This window comes from Xenopus laevis, chromosome 2S (assembly GCF_017654675.1).
Source record: "Xenopus laevis strain J_2021 chromosome 2S, Xenopus_laevis_v10.1, whole genome shotgun sequence".
NCBI classification, from domain to species: domain Eukaryota; kingdom Metazoa; phylum Chordata; class Amphibia; order Anura; family Pipidae; genus Xenopus; species Xenopus laevis.
The window spans coordinates 73,491-94,782 of record NC_054374.1 but is presented as its reverse complement, the minus strand read 5'-3'; the positions used below and the strand labels follow the sequence as shown (position 1 = coordinate 94,782).

General features: G+C 37.2%; 1 protein-coding gene across 1 annotated transcript in view; it reads right to left on the bottom strand.

The window, feature by feature from the left end:
• Nucleotides 1-17,724, bottom strand: part of il1rapl1.S (interleukin 1 receptor accessory protein like 1 S homeolog) — a 707,139-nt gene extending 689,415 nt beyond the window's left edge. The window contains exon 1 of the mRNA XM_041583301.1: nucleotides 17,346-17,724. The gene's annotated coding sequence lies outside the window, so the exon portion shown is untranslated. The remainder of the gene's footprint in view (nucleotides 1-17,345) is intronic.
• Nucleotides 17,725-21,292: the final 3,568 nt, after the last annotated feature.

The following is a 21,292-nucleotide window of genomic DNA, read 5'->3' as shown; positions in this document are numbered from 1 at the left end:
AGCATTCTGGGTAACAGGTCCCATAACTGTAATAATTAAACAGTGGCTTGTACTTGATCCCAACTAAGATATAATTAATCCTTATTGGAAGCAAAACCAGCCTATTTGGGTTATTTAATTTTTAATTGATTTTTAACTAGACTTTAGGTATAAAGATCTAAATTACAGAAAGATCCATTATCCAGAAAACCTGTATCTGAATTGAACAAGGGTCCCAACCTTTTTTACCCTAGAAACCATATTCAAATTAAAAAAGAGTTGGAGAGAAACAAAAGTATGAAACCTATTCCTGGGGGTGTTAAATAAGGGCTGTGATTGGTTGCACCTATGTGAACTGGCAGCCTACAGGGCTCTGTTCAGCAGTACACCAGGGTTTTATGCATCCAAAATCTTTATCCAAGCCAGGAATTCAGAATATATTGGGATTTTCCTTATGAGTCAAAGGCTTACATATAGAGACCTGAAGGTAAGGTACAGTATCACAACTGAAATTAGTATCAGGACAGAGATCAGGTTTTAAATCAGCATCAGGTATCAGCTCCAGAATCAGGTTCTAGGATAAGGAATTTGGATAGGGCATCAGAATCCAGGATGAGCATCAGTGTCAAAACATATTCAGATTTTTTATTTGAATTTAGTTTAGTTGAATTTTTGCAACAAGTTAAACACAACTAAATAAAATTCAAGTTTTAACCAATCAAAGCAGTGATATCTGAGTGGCAGTAAGTTGACACTCATTTATGTATCTAAGCTTCTGCTGGAACATTGCATAACACACGTTGCACAAATAAACAAATTTTATCTGATAGACCTCTGGTTAATTCTTTATCACCTTTAACCCACCTCCCATTTTTTAAATGTTATTATTATGAAGGCATATTTTCATATCAGATCATTGGTAATGTTACTAATACATGAATTACAGAACACCTGCTCCAAAACTGTTCCCTAGGAAACTAAGGATTTTCCAGCAACATAATAAACTATGATTCATAACCATTAGCGATTCTAGTTGTTTCTGTTAAACTGGTCTTTTAAAAAGAGGAATATACTTTTAATTAGATATTTAAAAAGCATCTCTTTTATGATTAAACACAGACTAAGCAGTTGGCATCCTATAGGGATCAAAAACCAAGCATGCAGGGTATTGGCGGCCAAAAATATAAAAACAAGGCAGAAATATCACAAATATTGTGTGTGTGTGTGTGAGTGTGTGTGTTTGTGTGTGTGTAAAAACTCACCACAAGAAGCCAAAACAGACCTTGCATGTAGCCATGTTGCTTTGCTTTGTACTTTAAATTAAGAACACTTTAAGGCATTACATGATTTTCTACATTAAGAGAAAGATCTTAATCTGCCCGTAAATATATCTTTTTAAACATAAAAAGCATTTAACGACCCACCTGTCAGTGGTAATCCGTTAAAAAACAGTAAAAATGCTAGGGGTGTTTTCTAAGCACTTTTGAAATTAACATAATTTTATTTTTTCATTTTAAAGACATTAAGCTGTTTATTAAAGGGATTGTTCACCTGAAAATGAACTTTCAGAATGAAGTAGAGAGTAATATTCTGAGACAATTTGCAATTGGTTTTTATTATGTATTATTTGTGGGTTTTGAGTTATTTCATTTCTATTGAGCAGCTCTCCAGTTTGCAGTTTCAGAAGTCTGGTTGCTAGGGTCCACATTACCCTAGCAACCATGCATTGATTTGAATAATGGCCTTACAGCGCATTAGATTTTTAGATGAAGTCAGTGACCCCCATTTGAAAACTAGAAAGAGTTAGAAGAGAGTAAATAATTAAAAGTTGCCTATTGTTGGCCATTCTAAAGCAGTTAAGCTAAAGCCGAAGTACCCCTTTAACTGCTTGTTGGATGAGTTTTGTAACAACAGCCCACCTGCTGGTCAGTTCTTCTAAATGCACAGTCAGAGAAGGAAAACTGAGAACTGTTCTAATGTTGTTCTGCTCAGAAAGGAGATGGGAAAGGTTGTCTAAAGTTTCTGATGAGTTTCATGAGCAGAGCAACATCAAATTAGTTCTCTTTTTTCCTTCTCTGACCGTACAGTCCAGCCAGGTGGCACTGATACAAGTGTATTATAATAACAGTTAATAAACAGCTTTGTATCTTTGAAATGGAAAAAATTAATTAATGTAAATTACAAATGTGCTTAGAAAAGCACAATGCACATTTTTTTAAAGGAACAGTTCAGTGTGAAAAGAAAAACTGTGTAAATAGACAGGATGTGCAAAATAAAAAATGTTTCTAATATAGTTGGTTAACCAAAAATGTAATGTATAAAGCCTGGAGTGACTGGATATGTAACATAATAGCCAGAACACTACTTCCTGCTTTTCAGCTCTCTAACTCTGAGTTAGTCAGTGACTTGAAGGGGGTCCACATGGGACATATCTGTTCAGTGAGTTTGTAATTGATCCTCAGCATTCAGCTCAGATTCAAAAGCATGTGGCCCCCCTCAAGTCTCTGATTGGTTACTGCCTGGTAACCAGGGTAACCAGTCAATGGAAACCAAGAGAGATGAAAAGCAGGAAGTGGTCTGGCTATTATGTTACACATCCACTCACTCTAGCCCTTATACATTACATTTTTGACTAACTAACTATATTAGAAACATTTTTATTTTGCACAGCCTATTTGTTTACCCAGTTTTTATTTTTACACTGAACAATTCCTTTAAGGTCACCTCTCCTAAAATCTTTTGACATAGAACCAAGAAAAACAACAGTATATTCAAATATATTCAAATATATTAACTACTGTATATACATGTAAAAAATAAATGTAAAATAAATTTGTGTAGGCACAGTAGAGAATCATGTTTTTTGCTATTGCATTTATACATTTCAAATTTTTAAAACAATAAGACACAGAAATGCTACAAAAGTCAAAGAACAATTTGAATGTTGGACTTCCAGTGATTGTGGAGTCTTTACTTCTGCATTAGGAAAAACTGTCATTTACAACAAAACTCAACATGTTCCAGTAGACATATATGAAGCCATCGTGGTGGTGCATAAAATAATCAAAACAATCTCATTTTATCTATTGAACATTGCACAGCTTCAGCTGCATTGAATCCATTAGAATGCAGAGTACAAGGGAAGCAGCCAGGTCTTAAGCTTTGTTCATTGTTAGTGAACCAGCCAAACAGTAGGGAGAGCGAGCAAGGCTTCTAGTAGGGGGTAGTTTGGCAGGCTTTGCTGCTCTGCTTCATGCTGCTAAGTTTAAAATTGTGTTTTTCATATAATCTAACCAAGTAGCATTCTTTACTAGTATAGCTTTGCAGAACGCTACAACAAACAGATTTATTAACTGTTTAGAAAAAAAATCACGTATTCATTGCTTTAAAATATATGCATTAAGAGGCCTTTAATTAATGTAAAAAAAGTTTTATGTATTTGATGTATAAGCAGAGATCTAACATTACTCAACAAATTGTGTTTTTTCCACTGTCCATCACTGACCTCATTACATATCTTATTCAGGATTATTCTTCCCTGAGATTTATCCAAATTTGCTTAAGGCTTTAAACAACATGATAGTGTTTGAACTATAGATGCCATTGTTGATCCACAGCTATTGAGTCTTTGCCTTAGAAATAAGCAATAGGATATATCCCATGTCAATAAATGTATTTGTTTTGGCTATTTCATTGTTTGCATACTGGAGGAATTTCCTAGCACTCATCTTTAATATCAATAATAATAATAATTATAAAGAGGGTTATTGTTACAGGTCCATTACTGAACAGTTGTAAGGTTGAGTAGCAATAACAATATTTAGGCATACTAACATATCAATTACACTAATATTTGCTTACTGGTATTATTTGACCTATTTGACAATATTTAGAATAATGTAGAATAATACTCCTGTTGAAAGACTATCCATTTTTTTTAATAAAGTTATTTTTTTGTCACATAATAATCCTTATTTCTTCTCAAAGCCCTCTTGTCAGGGTAGACTGCATTTAACTTGGAGCAAATGCCTTTAAGAAGAATTAATAGGGCTTTGTCTAAATAAAAGTATTACGTTGGGTTGATTCATATTATTACCAGCACTGAAGTACATTAACCTTTATTGAACCATTGTGGCTGTCTTTGATGCACCTAAAATTAAACCAGACTCAGTATTATTTCCAGTAGCCAAACTGTCTGTTTCCTGAATTGTTCTAGCAGGTTGTTTAGAAATGAGCTTTGCAAATGAATCTCCAGCTCAACCGTTTTGGTTCCATATGAATAAAGTGTTAAAAAACAGTGAATCTTGAATCAATAAATATAAAAAGCAAGTTCTACCCATACATGGATTTTGCCTTACTGCGTAAATGTTTGCAGGTGCTTCAGAATCAGGCCCAACTACAGAAGAAAAACAAGACAAAAGAAAGCAGTTCCAAGAGCACCTTGCAAAGTATGACAATTACCAAAAAATGTATGAGTATGGTTAATTGTACTTAAGCCATTGACAATTACTTCTTAAAGAAGTTATAATCATCCATGTGGCTCCTCCTGAATGAAACATCATAAAGTATGGCAATAAAACCAAAGAATATTATTAGGCTTCAAAGATCAATAGTATAAATACAAAGTACTACTGCATATTCACAACCAAGCCATTTGCCATTGCTCGTAGTTCTCCTGTCATCTACACATAACAGCATTTTTCTTGAAGCTATATATTCTTGACTAACTACCACTGTGGATTTCAACTACTCACAGCAACATACAGAAACTAATGAAGCCTAGGGTTTACATGTCAAAGTGACAAGTGGAAAAATCCCCCACAGCTCATATAACAAACACTTAAGTGATGGAAGCCATGCCGCTGTTATTGAAAAGGTATCGTAAGTAGAGCAGAGGGAGGAGGACTGAGGCAACACTGAGCTGGGAGAGTGAAGGATGAAGAAGAGGACAACAGAGAAGTGCTTGAAGGAATGGAGGATGAAAAGAAGAGCATAAATTGGTAAAGTTACTGGAAGATCAACATCTAAATAATGAGGAGGGAGAGATTGCAAGTCTGACATAACAGATAGATTGGTAGGGAAATTATAAAAGGTCTAAGTATTTTAAACACTGTAAAACGTGCCTTTTGTCCTGCTTGCTTTGGTTAGAATAATTCCATGAAACGCAGCAGAATGGTTGTAGAAGGGCTGACAAAGTTGTTTTTGCAATTGGTGTTGGTCTTCTAGGTAATAAGAGATTTAATTTTTGAAAATATGATTGTTGTACATGTGAACACCATCAAAAATCTACCTTGTAAATGATCAGATCATTGTTAATATATAGAGCTAGATAGCTGTATAGATAGATAGATGACTATGAAAATTTTAATTTATCCAGGTCATGGTATATCTAATATAAGTAATTCTAAACAACTGGACTTGCTGAGTAACCATTGAATCTATTGAATCCAATGATTACTCAGCAAGTCCAGTTGTTTTAAATCTATCTATCTATCTATCTATCTATCTATCTATCTATCTATCTATCTATCAATCTATCTATGTATCTATCTATTATTTAACAAAAAGTTATAGCAGCTTCAATTTGTGTAAGGTATTATATTTTATTACATATCCCTTCAATCCTTTCCAGTACAACATATTTATTAAACCACTTACATTGATTTCACATGATAGTGCTCCATTAAATGTTGTGCTCTACAGCATTCAGGTCTGACATTTATATACAAAAAGTATAATCATAGAATTTTCAGGTCACCAATAAAAATAATGATGATGTCCTTAATTCAAATAATTTTAGTTTTAATAATCCACACTATTTGGCTCAAACTCATTCAAGTTAAAGGAATACTGTCATGGGAAAATACTTTTTTGAATCAGTTAATAGTGCTGCTCCAGCAGAATTCTGCACTGAAATCCATTTCTCAAAAGAGCAAACAGATTTTTTTATATTCAATTTTGAAATCTGACATGGGGCTAGACATATTGTCAATTTCCCAGCTGCCCCAAGTCATGTGACTTGTGCTCTGATAAACTTCAATCACTCTTTACTGCTGTACTGCAAGTTGGAGTGATATCATCCACCTCCCCCCCCCCAGCAGCCAAACAAAAGAACAATGGGAAGGCAACCAGATAGCAGCTCCCTAACACAAGCAGGGGCGATCCTGGTCCCTCCGCCGCCTGAGGCAGCAAAAGTTGCTGTTGCCCCCCCTCCCCCTGTGTGCTTACCTTTAAGCACCTGATGGGGTCCAGGGGGGTTCACGAGGGCAGCAGAGAGGGCCAGTATGCTAGCACAGAGAGCCTAACTGCGCTCTCTGTGCTAGAAGAGCCGAATTTCCTCTTTGAAAAACAGAAATTTGGCTCTTAAATTACCATGAGCGGCATTTTTGCTGCCCCTGGCACCTAGTGATGCGCTGTCACCTGAGGCGACAGCCTCAACTCGCCATATTGGCGAAGCGCCCCTGAACACAAGATAACAACTGCCTGGTAGATCTAAGAACAATACTCAATTGTAAAAACCCATGTCCCACTGAGACACATTCAGTTACATTGAGAGGGAAAAAAACAGCAGCCTGCCAAAAAGCATTTTTCTCTTAAAGTGCAGGCACAAGTCACATGACCTGGGGCAGCTGGGAAATTGACAAAATGTCTAGCCCCATGTCAGATTTCAAAATTGAATATAAAAAAATCTTTTTGCTCTGTTGAGAAATGGATTTCAGTGCAGAAGTCTGCTGGAGTAGCACTATTAACTGATGCGTTTCGGAAAAAAACATGTTTTCTGATGACAGGATCCCTTTAAATTTTACCCTAAACATTTCTCAGAATGGACTGTTTACAAGACAGCTTTAAAAATGCTTCTACTCTGTATGACTCCACATGACTAAATGTGACCTCTGTACATCTCACTGTCACAGACCTACAACTCACAGAATAGAGCAGTCCACAAAGGCTTTATTCAGATATACCTTTCTGATGAAATGAAAACAATGAATAATGTCTGGAATCAAAGGACTTATTTGGAAAGTGAATGCTGAATATCTGAAGCTTAGATGTAAGATTCACATATGCAGTTTGTCTAGTATGTAGGTTTAACCTGGCTTGACCCAGGTATATCCAGTCCTCAGACAGTACTGAAATGTGAGAAGCTAGTAAAAAATTATTCATAGAACCATAGCTTATTTTAAATTATTAAGCGTATGATAGGCTATTAGCTTTAGTGGCCAATCACACGCAACACTAGCATGTTTACTTTCAACATTGTCCTGTTGTTCCTTAACCTGCAACATTACTGTATCTGGTCATATATTCTTTAGGTAGCAAGAGCTTCTGGATCTGAGGGCCTTAGTAGTGGCTGAATGTCTACTGAACTAAGTGATTAGACATAAAAGGTAGAAGAAGAAAGCATGACACTTGTTTATACTGTGCCCACCAAAAGTTTCAATGGTTACTTACTCTGAAAATGTTCCAATTTTTAGGTACTTACTCTAATTTTATTGCTGTTCTGAAAATTCTCAGGAGTCTATTTACTAACATTTAAATTTTTTTCCCACAAATCTCTAAAAATATGTTATTTTTCTATATTTCTTTAAAGCTCTAAAAATCAAGATTTATTAAGTGTAAAAACCATGAAAAACTTTGTCAAAAAATTTTCCAGGGAAAAGCTGTTGAGGTTCATGGCATTCGTGATTTGTGTTGGAGTGTAATGGTTTCAAAAACCTATAAAACCACTAAAAGGGGGCCTTTGATAAATGCCCCCCCCCCTGTTTCACCCAATGATGTATTTATTCTTGTGCAAACAATAGAAAAATAATTCAGACCTGATGCAACCCAAAAGTCTGGTTGAAAAGGGAACACGTTTATCTGAAACATGAAGGTTTTCAGAAAGGCACTTCATTCACACATTTTATTTTCACACCAGTTGGCCAAGTCTTACTGATTGGCACCATGAAACAATTCAGCATAATCCAAATGATCTAATTTAAGCAATCCAAATTCTGTTGTGGATAAAACTCTCACCAATTAGCTTTTTTAAGCAAACACTGGTCCACCAAACACTGGACTCACCAATCAAAGGGAGGAATATAAAAAAAAAACTTGTATGAAAAAGTATATTTAGTTCTCAATGGTCTATCCAGAATAAATTTTGGTGACCAATATCGTAGTATAAAAAATTACATTATTTTCAAGTAAGAAAAAAATAATTTAATTACAGCTCCAATTACGCCACAAAGGGGTTAAGAAACCCAAATAACCTATCTTCTATCTGCAAGGTTTCTTGTTGCATCCATCTGTCAAAGCTGGCACTATTATCTAAATTACAACTCCTGTAGCAGCCTTTGAGATTGTATCAATTTACTTCAGATTCTGTCAGATCTCCTGCTTGACTGTAAAGCACTGACATATAGAAAATAAATGTCGGCATGGAAAGAGGCTATAGTATAGTTATCGCTCCAGCAAATAAATATACATATTAACATAATGAACACTAAAATGAATTAGCCCAATCATCATGTGATGCACTGTACAAGGGCAATGTATTAAAATTAGATAAAAATACCAGCATTTGTATATTATTCACACTTTTATGTTTATTTCTTATAAATTTGCCTTAAATTGCTCATTGTCCTGGCACAACTTGGTTCCTGATTTGTAATGCTCAAATCTTTTATTTCTAATAAGTATTGATAGTCTTACCTGACCCCAATGTTGCAAACTGGTTTAGTAATTTTGTAGCATAGGTCACATAGGACAAAGTTCTGGTGTCTAGTGATGGGCGAACTTGTTCGCAAGTCTCAAATTCGTGGCGAAATCCCGCGATTCGCCACCGGTGAATAAATTTGCGAAACCGCTGCAAAAATTCACCAGTGAAAATTCGCCGGCGTCAAAAAAATGGCCGCCGGCGTCTGTTTTTTTTAGGACATTTCGCTGAAAACGGACGCCGGCACCGTTTCGCTAATTTTTCGCGGTTTTTCACCCAAAATTCGCCCATCACTACTGGTGTCAAACATGGTTCAACAGTGGGGGGAGGGATCATAGATAATTACAAAAAGATCAATTGTGAGGATTATATTGTTATTTATATTTAATTGTCCTTTCATATTGATTTTCCAAGTCTGTGTTCAAGTCTGTGGCCTGATAGTTAAGTTCATTTAGCCACACTAACAGCAGCTGACATTTGAAGTCTTTGAGTTGCAGAGGAAAAATTGCAAATCTTTCAAAAATCATCAAAAATAAAAAGTAACTGCAAAATGTCAGCCATTACTGGCATCTATATTATTCTGAAAGTTGTTCTATAAGGTAAAATAACTTTTCAATTTTATTTTGAAACAATGAAAAGAAAATAATGCTAAATTCAATACAATTATTTTGTCCCATAAGATTGTCACTGTGCCTCCAAACTGCAACTAATAAACAGGGGAGCTGCTGCTCAACTCGCCTCTTACTTACCTCTGGTAACTTAAAGAGCTGAAATTCAGATTTTTAAATTGGAATTTTGCCTCTCTCTGCACTAGTGATGCACCCCCCCCCTCAATCTGCTCTGGAGAGTGGAAAGGTAATCGCCGGGTATGAGGGGTGGCGGCAAAGACCCCAGAAGTGCCCCTGGTTAGTGCTACTTTTTATTACCCAGCTTTCCATTCAGGCCTCTCCTGTTCTCTCTTCAGACCTTTAGCTGGTGATCAGTAGATCTCAAGACTCTGTCAATAAACAGCCTGTCTAAATCACGCTCCTGTTTCATTCTTTTCATTCAGATATTTATTATGTTAAGGTTACATAAGAAAATAGTTATAGCAATATAAATTTCCCCATCAGTATAATTAGTAATAATTTCCATGGAACAGAATGCTAACAATGCTTTTATGGATGTAAATGATAATGAGACAACATCACTAAAAGTAAACCTCTCATTAGTAAAGTATGGGCACTCCTGATTAAGTACTTAACCATACAGTCTGTGGGCCCATCAGTAAGTCAGCCCATGTATGGGACAGAATTCAGAGATTTCAGATTGAAGTGCAATTTCAGACAAAAATCCTCTCTGTTTTCTCAGGTAAAATGCAAATTGCCAACACTTATAACATGTGTCTGTATCAGCAGTTTCTCCACCAGTGCAAAATTACTTGCTAAAATCAGTAGCACTTCCATTTTATTTAAACACATTTTTACTTAGCCTTGAAGTCACCCACAACCCCCCACTTTTATAAAATCACTGGTGAACAGGGCCGGACTGGAGCCTTGTGGGCTGCAAATTGAAGGGACATCAAAATTCCAGGCCTTGCGAAAGACGCATTGCATGAAAGACACAGTTTGTGCATACGTGAAAGCCTCCGCGGCACAACATTGGCTCTTCATGGGGCAGCTGGGGGAGCAGGTCTGGGCCGGTGGATTTGTCCTTCCAGCCCAGTCCGACCCTTCTGGTGAAAAAACTGTTACATTAGCCTACCCAAGCAAAAATCACCCTCCACCTACAGTATGTATGTAATCATAGTTCTGTTGGGGTTTTACTGGGGTTATTAATGTTACAGTGGCTGGTAGTGATTTTACCCAATATTGTCAGTTTATTTCATCCTATTCTTTTACTTAAGCTTTGACTGATTAAATAAAATGTGATAAACTCAGGAACAGGTGGAGGAACACCAGTGGTTTGATTTGTGCCATTCTCTAGCCAAGCATTTTTTACAATAATTTGAATACTGTGTTCATTTGGAAAACAAAACCTGTACCCAAAGGATGAGTGAACTCTCCCATCAGAGATAAATAAAAGCCCTAATGCTTGCATTTTATTGCCAATTAATTGAAAAGTATGTGCTTAATTAACACCCAAAGTTAATGTTTAATGACAAGTGGCAATACCAAAGGAGAAAGTTTATTCCCTCGTGTTATCATTAATGGTCTCATATTGTATAATGTATACTACGGATTGCAAAAAGAGAGTCATTTATACTTTTATCAGCTTTGTTTTATTGTATCATTATTTGTATATTTCTGTTTCAGTTTAGGATATTAAGGGATTGAGAGATTATCTGACAGATTGTATTCTATGCAAGGTCTGTATGTAATTAATTCGATATCTGCATAAGATGAAATATTGTAATTTTATTGGAGCTATTAGAATCATTCATGGTTATGGAAAGAGGAGCTCAGAGCATTTCAGTAGTGTTTGTGTTGGTGTTGCTATGCTGGGAGTTTTTGTTCTGGAACAGCTGATGTGCTGAATGTGACATATATGGATTCATTGGCTTGCTTTTTTCTCTGATTGATGGATGTTTCCAGCTATTAAATAACTCAGATAGTGTGGAGGGCATTGAGTATTTTACTTTTAATTAAAATAAAAATGATAAAATGCTGCAGGGTAGCACTAAAACAAGAATTCACCACCAGCAGGCATCTGATCAATTTGCCCTGTAACAATGAGAGGCGCAACAACCTGCTTTGGAGACAGAATTAATGGGTGTTAAATAGCTTAGAATACTGTTTGCTGTAATATCTGCCTATAGGATCAAGAGGGTCCATGCAACTACACATCAAGCTACACATTAATCAGCTGATTATCATTATTACACCATTTAGTTGCGGTAAAGTAAAAATGTCGTAAAGTTTTTGCTGATCATTGGATGACTGAAAACATTTGATTGGTTGATAGGGGTTACTAGACCTGCTGCAAACGTTTTGACTTTTATGACATTCCCCATTTGCTTGATTTTCTTTAGCTTCTTGCATTGTGTCCTTGCAGATTAAGATAAATGTCTATACCATCCTCACAAACACAAGGGGATATAACATGGTGGCAAGATCATGATACGCCAAGAAAAATTAATGGAGCAATGCAGTTCAATTTGACCTTAATATGCTGCAGTAGGATAGTAAATTACCCCCCCCCCTCCAGTTGAAGGGGTCTATTTATTAACTCACAATTTGACAACAAAAATTTGAAAAGGCTGCTGTAAAAAAGACGTAATTTTTTTTCACAATTTCTTATGCCCTAAAGCTGTTTCAAGTCTGAACCTGAAAAAACTTCATCTAAAAGCTGCCAAATTCATATAAAAGTCAAAGACAGATGTCCCCTTAACCATTTGAAGAGGTTTTTCGGGGTTTGACGCTGGTTTTTATGAGAGAACTTGAATTTTTTGTGGCATCAACCTAATACTTACAATATTTATATTTGTCCAAAATCACTTGCTTTTCTCTCCATCTTTTGGCCCCTGACATCGCTTTGTTAAAGTAAACTGTCCAGATGAGCCATTTATTAAACTACAGTAGCACAAGCATATTACAGATGGATCAAATGGACCAACTACATGTATTATTTGCCACTTGGTTTGAGCTCAGAGAAGGTGATCAAATGGATTTTGAATTGGACTATACTAACAATGACATTTAGGAGAAATTCACCCAACAACAAATCCGTTCTCATGGTGTGCCCCTGCGGCTAACGTTTTTTTAAGGTGTGAATGCATTAAAATGCAATTTTCCTAAGTATGTTCAGAGCCCCAGGTGAATTGGAGCAAGAAATAGCACATTGCAGTGCAAGATATTCTCAGACTGGGGGAATTCAGCAGAGCAGTATGGGGATCTCCTGTAAACCTGCTCTAGATCTTTTTCTACTTGTTTTACAAACACAGCTTGCCATGGTCACTGCAGATATTATATTTCATTATCATTTTTAGCATGGGGGTATCAGACAAAGTTCTTTCTCAACACATCCATCTTCCTATCTATTAGCTAATTATAGAAAGCGGCAAGTAAAGTTAAACAAATGGGCTACTTTATGCCTGACATCTGCCTCTGGTTTTTATCTACTTGCTACTCAGAGAGATATGTGTGTATCTACTGGATGAAGAAATGTGCAGCAAACAGAACATAAAGCACAACAATTGCATTTGTTTGCATAAGGTATAAAAGTTGAATTAACTTAGGGGTGATTCTTGTTATTCCCATGATCTGATAAACTTGACCTAATGTATGGGCTGCCAAACTGTGATGCTACTCCTCCCCAAACAAATGAATGGGGTTAGGGTGACTTTCGCTTGATATAAATAAGGGGAATTTTTTGTTGACTGTTTTTTACTTTTCTAGACACTAGAGCACAATGACTGCTGAGACAAGAATCCTCATTAATGACTGCAAGTGCACTGAAATAGGTGTAAATGTTGCATATATTGCAGTAAAGGTATTTGTATCCAATCACTCTTTTCACTTTTCACTTCCATATAGATACACTAAATTGTGTAACTTCTACTGATCCATGCACATGTTGATGCTGGGGAACCCTCAAGCTATTGCCTCCAGGAACACAACAGTAATTGCAGGGTAACCACAGCAGCTTTGATCAAAGTGCAACAACTAGTGCCAAAAGAATCATATATTAATGCCAATAGCCATGCAATCCCCAAGGAAAATCCACAACTTCAACCCAATTTCTGAAAGGCCCCAATTTTTTCATCCAAAAATGCACACTTCAGTACATTAATTTTTGAAAAATATTTCCTTTTTCTGTTCTTTTCTGTTCCCAGGACCCATTTAAGGTACTAGTACTACCAGGGCAAAGATCCCACTGGTGGGCCCAGCAGCAGTTTTAGGAATGTATGGGAGTATTATTCCCAAACAGACAACTCAAATATAATAAGGCAGACAACAAAGGTCTGTAGTAAGCAAAGTAGATGTGAAATCCATATGTGTTTCCTTGGAGTGAATAATCCAGAATAACTACATGGGAACAACACAATAAAGAAACATCTTCCCTAAAGTGAGCAGCATTTTATTAAAAAAAGTGTTAAAAAATGGAAAGTAATAAAAATGATAATGCTGTAGAATACATCTGCCATGACTGGGCAAAGCTTTAGTCAAAATTTATAGCAGGAATGAGGTGGGCCTCCTCTCTTTGTGGGAACTGGCCAAATGCCGCTTTTGCCCATTTATTAAAATATCTTTGACTATTAGTGGTCCTGAGAGATGGCTTTCACACAATTAACAGCCAACTGGGATGGAAAGTACGGCTCAGCATAGAAAATTGTCAACAATATTGTACATGGGCTGCAGTTGTACAACAATTTGTTTTGTATCAGAAGATTCTGCAGGCTCCAGAAGTTCATGAACTACAACTTTCCTTTCCTCATCTACTGCCAGCCAAAGGGATGTGAGCAGTCATTCAATGGCAGCTGGATACCTGTAGGATTAATTAATACAAATGAAAAAAAAAATCTTTGCTTTCAACAACTCCCAAGTAGCGACAACTTTTGTTTGGAACTGGAATTATGTGATATCACTGCTTTGTTTTGCCCCAGTAGAAAAAAACTGAATAACTAATGTGCCGTTAGAAAAATGAAAACCTAGTGTTTGAGTAGTTATGATGGGTTACTGCACAATGGTAACTGCTGTGGGTTTATTAAATAAACATTATTATAATGATTAGTATTACACTTTATTTATATAGTACCTGTGTATTCTGCAGGGATTATACATGATTCACATCAGTTGCTGCCCCGGAAGAGTTTACAATCTACAGTGCAAGTTATGCCTCAAGCAGTTCCAAGCAACCCATCACTGACACAACTAAATAAGGACTAATGAAAACGAGGTGACTGCTCCTATTTGGGATTAAATATCGGGGATGGCCGACCTGCGGCCTTACAGCGCCTTCCTTCAGGAAGGAATGCTGGGAGCTGCAATTCAGCAACACAGTGGACTAAGAGGTTTGCTATCCCTGTTAAACATGTTTGCATGTATTTGTTGTGATGCATTTCTTACTGTGTCTATATATAAATAGATATATATATAGAGGGGGGACTCAATTTCACTTGACTGTATTCTTGTTACAGGCACTTAAGCAGTAAATATATATGAAGGATTTCAAGCAGAATCTTCCACATCACGGCTCGAGATATGAGCAAGTCATTACCTAATACACCAGCCCTGCTATCTTGAAATGAATCACTTTGCCCAAGCAGGAGAAATGCAACCTTATAAAGCACAATTTTCCTAGGTATGTTCAGAGCCCCAGGTGAATTGGAGGAAGAAATAACACATTGCAGTGCAAGATACTCTCAGACTGGAGGAATCAACAGCCAACGCTGCTTATTAATAAGACACAGTACAAGCCAATCTTACATGTAGATCAGTATGGGGATCTCCTGTAAACCTGTTCTAGATCTTTTTCTACTTGTTTTACAAACGCAGATATTGCCATGGTCACTACAGATAGTATCTTTCATTATCATGTTTAGCATGGGCTTTCTCAACACATCCATCTTCCTATCAAGAAGCTAATTATATAAAGCGGCAAGTAAAGCTAAACAAATGGGCTACTTTATGCCTGACATCTGCCTCTGGTTTCCATCTCATCGTTACTCAGAAGTAATGTGTGTATCTACTGGATGAAGAAATGTGCAGCAAAAAGCTGATAAAGCCCGTCCCTGGCATTACTTTGCATAAGGTATAAAAGTTGACTTAAATGTGCAGTAAATGTTACTGATCCCTATTAATGGCAGAAAGAGGTTGCCACTTAATATTTACTGATACATTAAAGAGCTGCAATGGTAATATGGTTCCAGATTTCCTGCTTGGATTGGCTAATTAAAAATAAGAATTGTTTCAGTTAAGATGCTTTTTCTTTTCTTTACGTTTTTTTTTTTTTTTAAAATGTGACATTTTGCCTGTGCAAAGTACAGTTCCATTTGAATGTTTGTTCCAATGCCACTGGACCTTCCAAACTTTGAATAATGGGCCTCTTACACGCAGACATCTGCAGGAAAACAATGAAGCTGCTGCAATCAATTAAGTGTTAAAAATGGAAGGGTTTTTACTTAATGAATCAGTGCCCTAAACCATCCTAACATGGGGGTTTCATTCATTTCTCTGCTCTATCCAGGACCATTTTTTTCCCTTTTCTACCTCTATAACCCAACTTCATTGTCAGCAAAAAGAAAAAAAAAATTAAATGGCATGAAAACACTGGCCTTAATACTGACCTTGACTAAGACTGAGTGAACTGATCTGCTCAATGAGACCATTGGTCTGAGTTACACTTGCCATTAACTGTTTTAATGGATGTGGCTAAAGTCGTGGGTAAACCAAGCAGTCTTTATTGGTGAACATTTGACCCATGTTAACTATACTGTGGGAAACTGCTGCTGCTTGTCAAATACATTGCAGACAAATTAAGAATTGCAGCAAAATCTCATCTCAACAGATTTCCCTCCCACTCTCCTTTTTTTTTACCTCCTCCCACACTCTCCCTGTCAATTCATCTTTGGTCTCTTTCCTATGGAGGCATTCGAAAGTTAAAAACCCTCTATTAATACAAACCAGCCTTTTTATTTGGACGTGTTCTTTGATCCTGGACTAGAAACCCCTTTCTCTCCAATCTCAAGGCAGCCCTTTCCTTCAGAATAACCGTTTTATAGCCATGGGTGAGTTTCCAGTGAGTTTCCTACTGTACTGAGATCCATCCGGCACCAACCCTTTCACCACCGAACTCCAACATAAAAGCAACGCCCTTTCTGCAAAGTTGCCTTACATGAGAGTGAAACTTTTATTATTCATGTGTATAAGAATGACGGAGAAGCTCAGGACTAGCTCAGAAGCTACTGCACTGCACACAAACTGGCACAAGCTGTGCTATCTTAGAATCAGCATGCTTTTCATAGGAGGAATGCATATTAATAGAAAACATTGCTGTAGTGAACCTGACACACTAGAGATTTTGCTAGAGCTGATACAGCGAGCCAAACACTGTGCTGTGCTATTTTTTCCCCCTTCAACAGCTTGTAGCTACTGTAAATAATTCTCCTGCAGAATCTGCAGAAATAATTGCACGCCAATCCAAAGCAATACCCTTAATAGCATTTCACCTTCCAGTATGAGAAGCAACTTAAGACACCCGGAGTCAGGGTTAAAATCTCTCCATACATCTACATATATTGCCATGCAGGCTGCTGCAGTTTCTGGGATCTATGCAGCAGCAGCAGCAGCATTCTACTGAATTACTGACTTACAGCAAACGCTTCATTCATTACATTAAAGCTTTTAATTAAAGCTTAGGCTGTTACACACCATATACTGTCTAGTTCTTTGTAGGAAACCCAACTGCACACAGGCAAAAACATTAATGCTGAATCTGAATACAGTTGCTGTACATTATATATGTATAATGTATATGTATAAAAGGGCACCGGCTTCACTATGTGGTGTCCCAGTATATATATATATATATATATATATATATATATATATATATATATATATATATATATATATATATATATATATATACATGCTATGCAGACAATTTCTATGTAATAATATGTAAGCAAGTTGCCATTAGTTATGGCATCACTCTCTGCTTGTGATTGGAAGGAAAATCATCTTACCCAGCAGGATCTTTCCGATTGTTCCAATGTGGCTATCAGTCAATGAGGTGATTGCTGCTCACTGGTCATCTCAAAGCTTTTTATTTTCCAGCAGATCCACTTTTTCACCCCTAAAATCTTTTTATTCTTTTTATAATTTCCTGGCTGTCTAGTGCTAGCAATGGATATGAGGATCCCCAGGAACAGGTGCCAAGTTCCCTAGCAAAGCTGGTAATTCCATGGATCCTTTAGAAGATCTGCTGCTGCTTTCCAGCTCTCAAAGTACCCCCAGCTCTGTTCAAGGGAGAAGAAGAAGAAGAAGATCTAATCCAGGAGTGAAGCAAAAAGAAAAAACAGGCATTAAAAATAGGGCTGAGAAGTCTGTTATGAACAGGACAGGGGGGATTCTTCTGCAGTAAAGCTCCACTACACATGCACCATCTCCATATTCAAGATGCAGCCAGAGGAGGAGGAGGAGGGGGGGCAGAAGAAAATCTCAGTGTATTTCACAAGTATCCGGCAATAACGCATCCGATAGGGTTTTCCTTTGCTATGTGAAAAAAGAACTGCTGCTGCTCCTGCCAGGTCCTAACGCTCCAAAATGCTCAGGGGGGGAGGTGAATTAAAAATCAGTTGCCTGTTAGCTCCGAGGGATGCTAATCTCCAATACAGATGACAAGTGAGCAGCGTGGAATAATAAAGGGGGAACTTGATGAACAGCCATCATCCAGCAAGAAATAAATGACAAAAGAAAAGGGAGAAGAACTGGGAGGGAGGTTGCAGCGACAGACAGACAGACAGCAAAGGGAAAAAAACCAGGGGAGAAACTGCAATAAATGAATCCAGTGTTTCAACAAGATCTTCTCATTTGATTGAATTCATTCTCTTGCTGCAAGTCATATAGAAGATACTATTACTGCCACCCAATGGATGTCTCAGTCCTCACACAGCTCTGCAACCTCTTCTATAGAAAGACTGAATAAACCCAGCACTGGCTTCTCTGGCTACAAGCTATTGGCCACAGTCGCAATGTGTGTGTGTCCATGCAACTCCATGCAATGCACACAAACCTGTCTATAGTAACTGTTCACTACACTATTGCCATGTTGTTTCCCAGCCATGCACTGTCTATTAATTCATTTCATACATTTCTACTTTACTGTTGCCATGGGATCTTTTTTTTCTTCTTTTGTTCCAACTGTCTGAACTGTGTGGGAACATTTCATCTTCATGCTATCAATTCTCTCTTTCGCTCTCTCTGTCTCATAATAGAAAAAAAATCTGAAAGCAAATTGAATCTGAGCAAAATAGGGTTTTGTTTTTATATATATTTTTTTATCCATGAAGATATAAAAAGAAATAAGAGATGCAAGGTGCATCCAATTCCCATTGTTTTAATCAATTCATGGTATTGACATCATTTTGACAGAGTCAGTGTTCAAAAATGAATTAAAAAAAAAGTATGCAGTGTTTGTGTTATACTAATTGTGAATGCATTTTATACAGGTTTTGTTATTGCAGAGCGACGGAAAGGTTAGGCTGTGTATTAATAAGCAGGAGGGAATAATGTGCCTGTAGGGTTGAGAAGCTGGGGGCTCTGCAATTGTTCAAAACTACAAATCCCATAATTTCACTTAATGTTTTTTGGGAGAGAGCTTTGTGGATTTGTCATATGCTTTAGTACAGTCATTTCTATGGATACACACTGCATCTAGTGTTCCTTAAACAGTGTTCGTTAAACACGCACACAGAGGCTGGTTATGCTCCTTGTATGGGGGTGGGGTCAAGCATATAATAAAGGTAGTAAATAATATTGTATCTGAGTCTAATGCATTTTGACATGGTAGCTAGTCACATCAGAATCTTTCAAGGAGTTGTAAGCCTAATTTGGTTGCTGTCTCTTTAAATCCAGGGGCCCTGAGTCCCTTTTGCGTATGAAAAGTACTGGGAACTGGTAATTACAGTGCAGTGCCTCCACCTAGGGAACACTGAGGAGCACACCTCAGGGGGGTTCCACTAGGAAACATATAACACACAGTTTGCAAATGAAACAGATATAAACTTTATATAAACAGTAGTGAAAGGACTTGGGCAATCTAATACACAATGCCCTCCTGCACTGGGGACCTACCTATCTCACTATTAGGTGCCTGACTGTTTCTCCAACACAGTCCATTTTATTATCAAAGTCCCAATTCTCTGGAAGGGCTTAATGACCGCACAGTTCAGTTCAAATAGAATGTCCCTTCCCCAGAGCTATTATACCCAAGTAGCACTACCTCGCTTGGGTGGCTCACTCACCGGGGTGCTCTCAGAGACAGTTACACTGGAGATTGCAGACAGCTCTGCAGCAGGATCAATCTCACCAGTGGCACCTTTCTCCTTCTGAGTCTCTAGCAGCTTGGCAGGGGACAGGATGGACTCTCTCTGTACTTCAACAGTTTGGACAGTTTCACAAGACTTGGTTCTGGCTGGATCTTTCACCATACAACTCCTGTTAAACTCAATCAGAGACCCTATACAAATGGCTCTAAAGGCAGGCACTCCCTCTCTCCCAAGGATGCACTGGGGCACTCAGCCAATCGAATGGCTCTCCAGCCTGTAACTAGACTGGATGATGTCACAGACAGAAAAACAGGAGAAGGATTTCTCTGATCCACTACAGAGTTAATATGCTGTCACTATTTTATCCACAGGAGGGAGACAATTACAGTTTTAGAACCCTTTATTTTATTCTTGTACATTTAGTACCCCATTAAAGCACTTCTGATGTCATACATAGGACAATGCTGTCATAGGATGATAGTGCATGTACTACAGTGCTGGATGGAGGGCTGCAGGCTGGCTATGACTCTCAAGTTACATTCTCATAACATTTTCATTATGCCTAATAATAATACGCAAATGATGTGACATAATTGTGACAACTGTTAGGAGATTCTGGGCATTGTAGGTTATCAACAAAATTTGAGGCGGGGCTTTATTTTTTTGTCCTTTAAATGAATGCTGGGAGCTGTAGTTAGCATATATTATATATTACACAGATTTGGGATCCGTTATCTGGAAACTTGTTATCCAGAAATATATTGCAAAGAATCTATTTTGGTGAAATATTTAAAGTTTTTGGATATTTTTCATTTCCCCAGGGAACCTAGGGTATTCTGGGTAAACACTTCAATTAGACCTCATTAGGCCCACAATGATTCTATATACATTTTCAAAACCATAACATTCATAGGTAGAAAATTTAATAAGCTATCATTACAATGTGGCATATAAGTGCAAATAGTATAATGCATTATAAATAGAAAAAGAATAAAAGAAAAAAGTCCAAAAAATAGTCCAAAATCATCCATAATCAAAATTTAAAATTAAATTCCATTGGAGAAACCACAGGGGCATCAACCATAGACAGTCCACACTTATGGTTGGCCACTTTATAAACCTGGCCCTCCCAATGATGGGAAGCTGCCCAAAAAAGGGCCTATCCCAGGTATCATACCCATATGTTGCAGAACTACAACTCCCAGATTGCTCTGACTCTTGATTCTGTATTGGAGAAAGGTGGGATTTGTGCTATCAGCAATAACTATTAACAACATATAAGAGTACTCTAAAAAAGCCAACAAAAGCATAACATAATCTCCTCTAACTCACCTAAGTGCAATGACATCAGGAGATCAGTGTAATACTGCAATTGGCTGGCCATTTCTTAATGCCTGAAAAAAAGAAAGGAAATTAGAGTTTACAAGAAACAGCTTAAAGGAATTGTTCAGTGTAAAAATAAAAACTGGGTAAATAGATAGGCTGTGCAAAATAAAAAATGTTTCTAATATAGTTAGTTAGCCAAAAATGTAATGTATAAAGGCTGGAGTGATTTGATGTATAACATAATAGCCAGAACACTACTTCCTGCTTTTCAGCTCTCTTGGTTTACATTGACTGGTTACCCTGGTTACCAGGCAGTA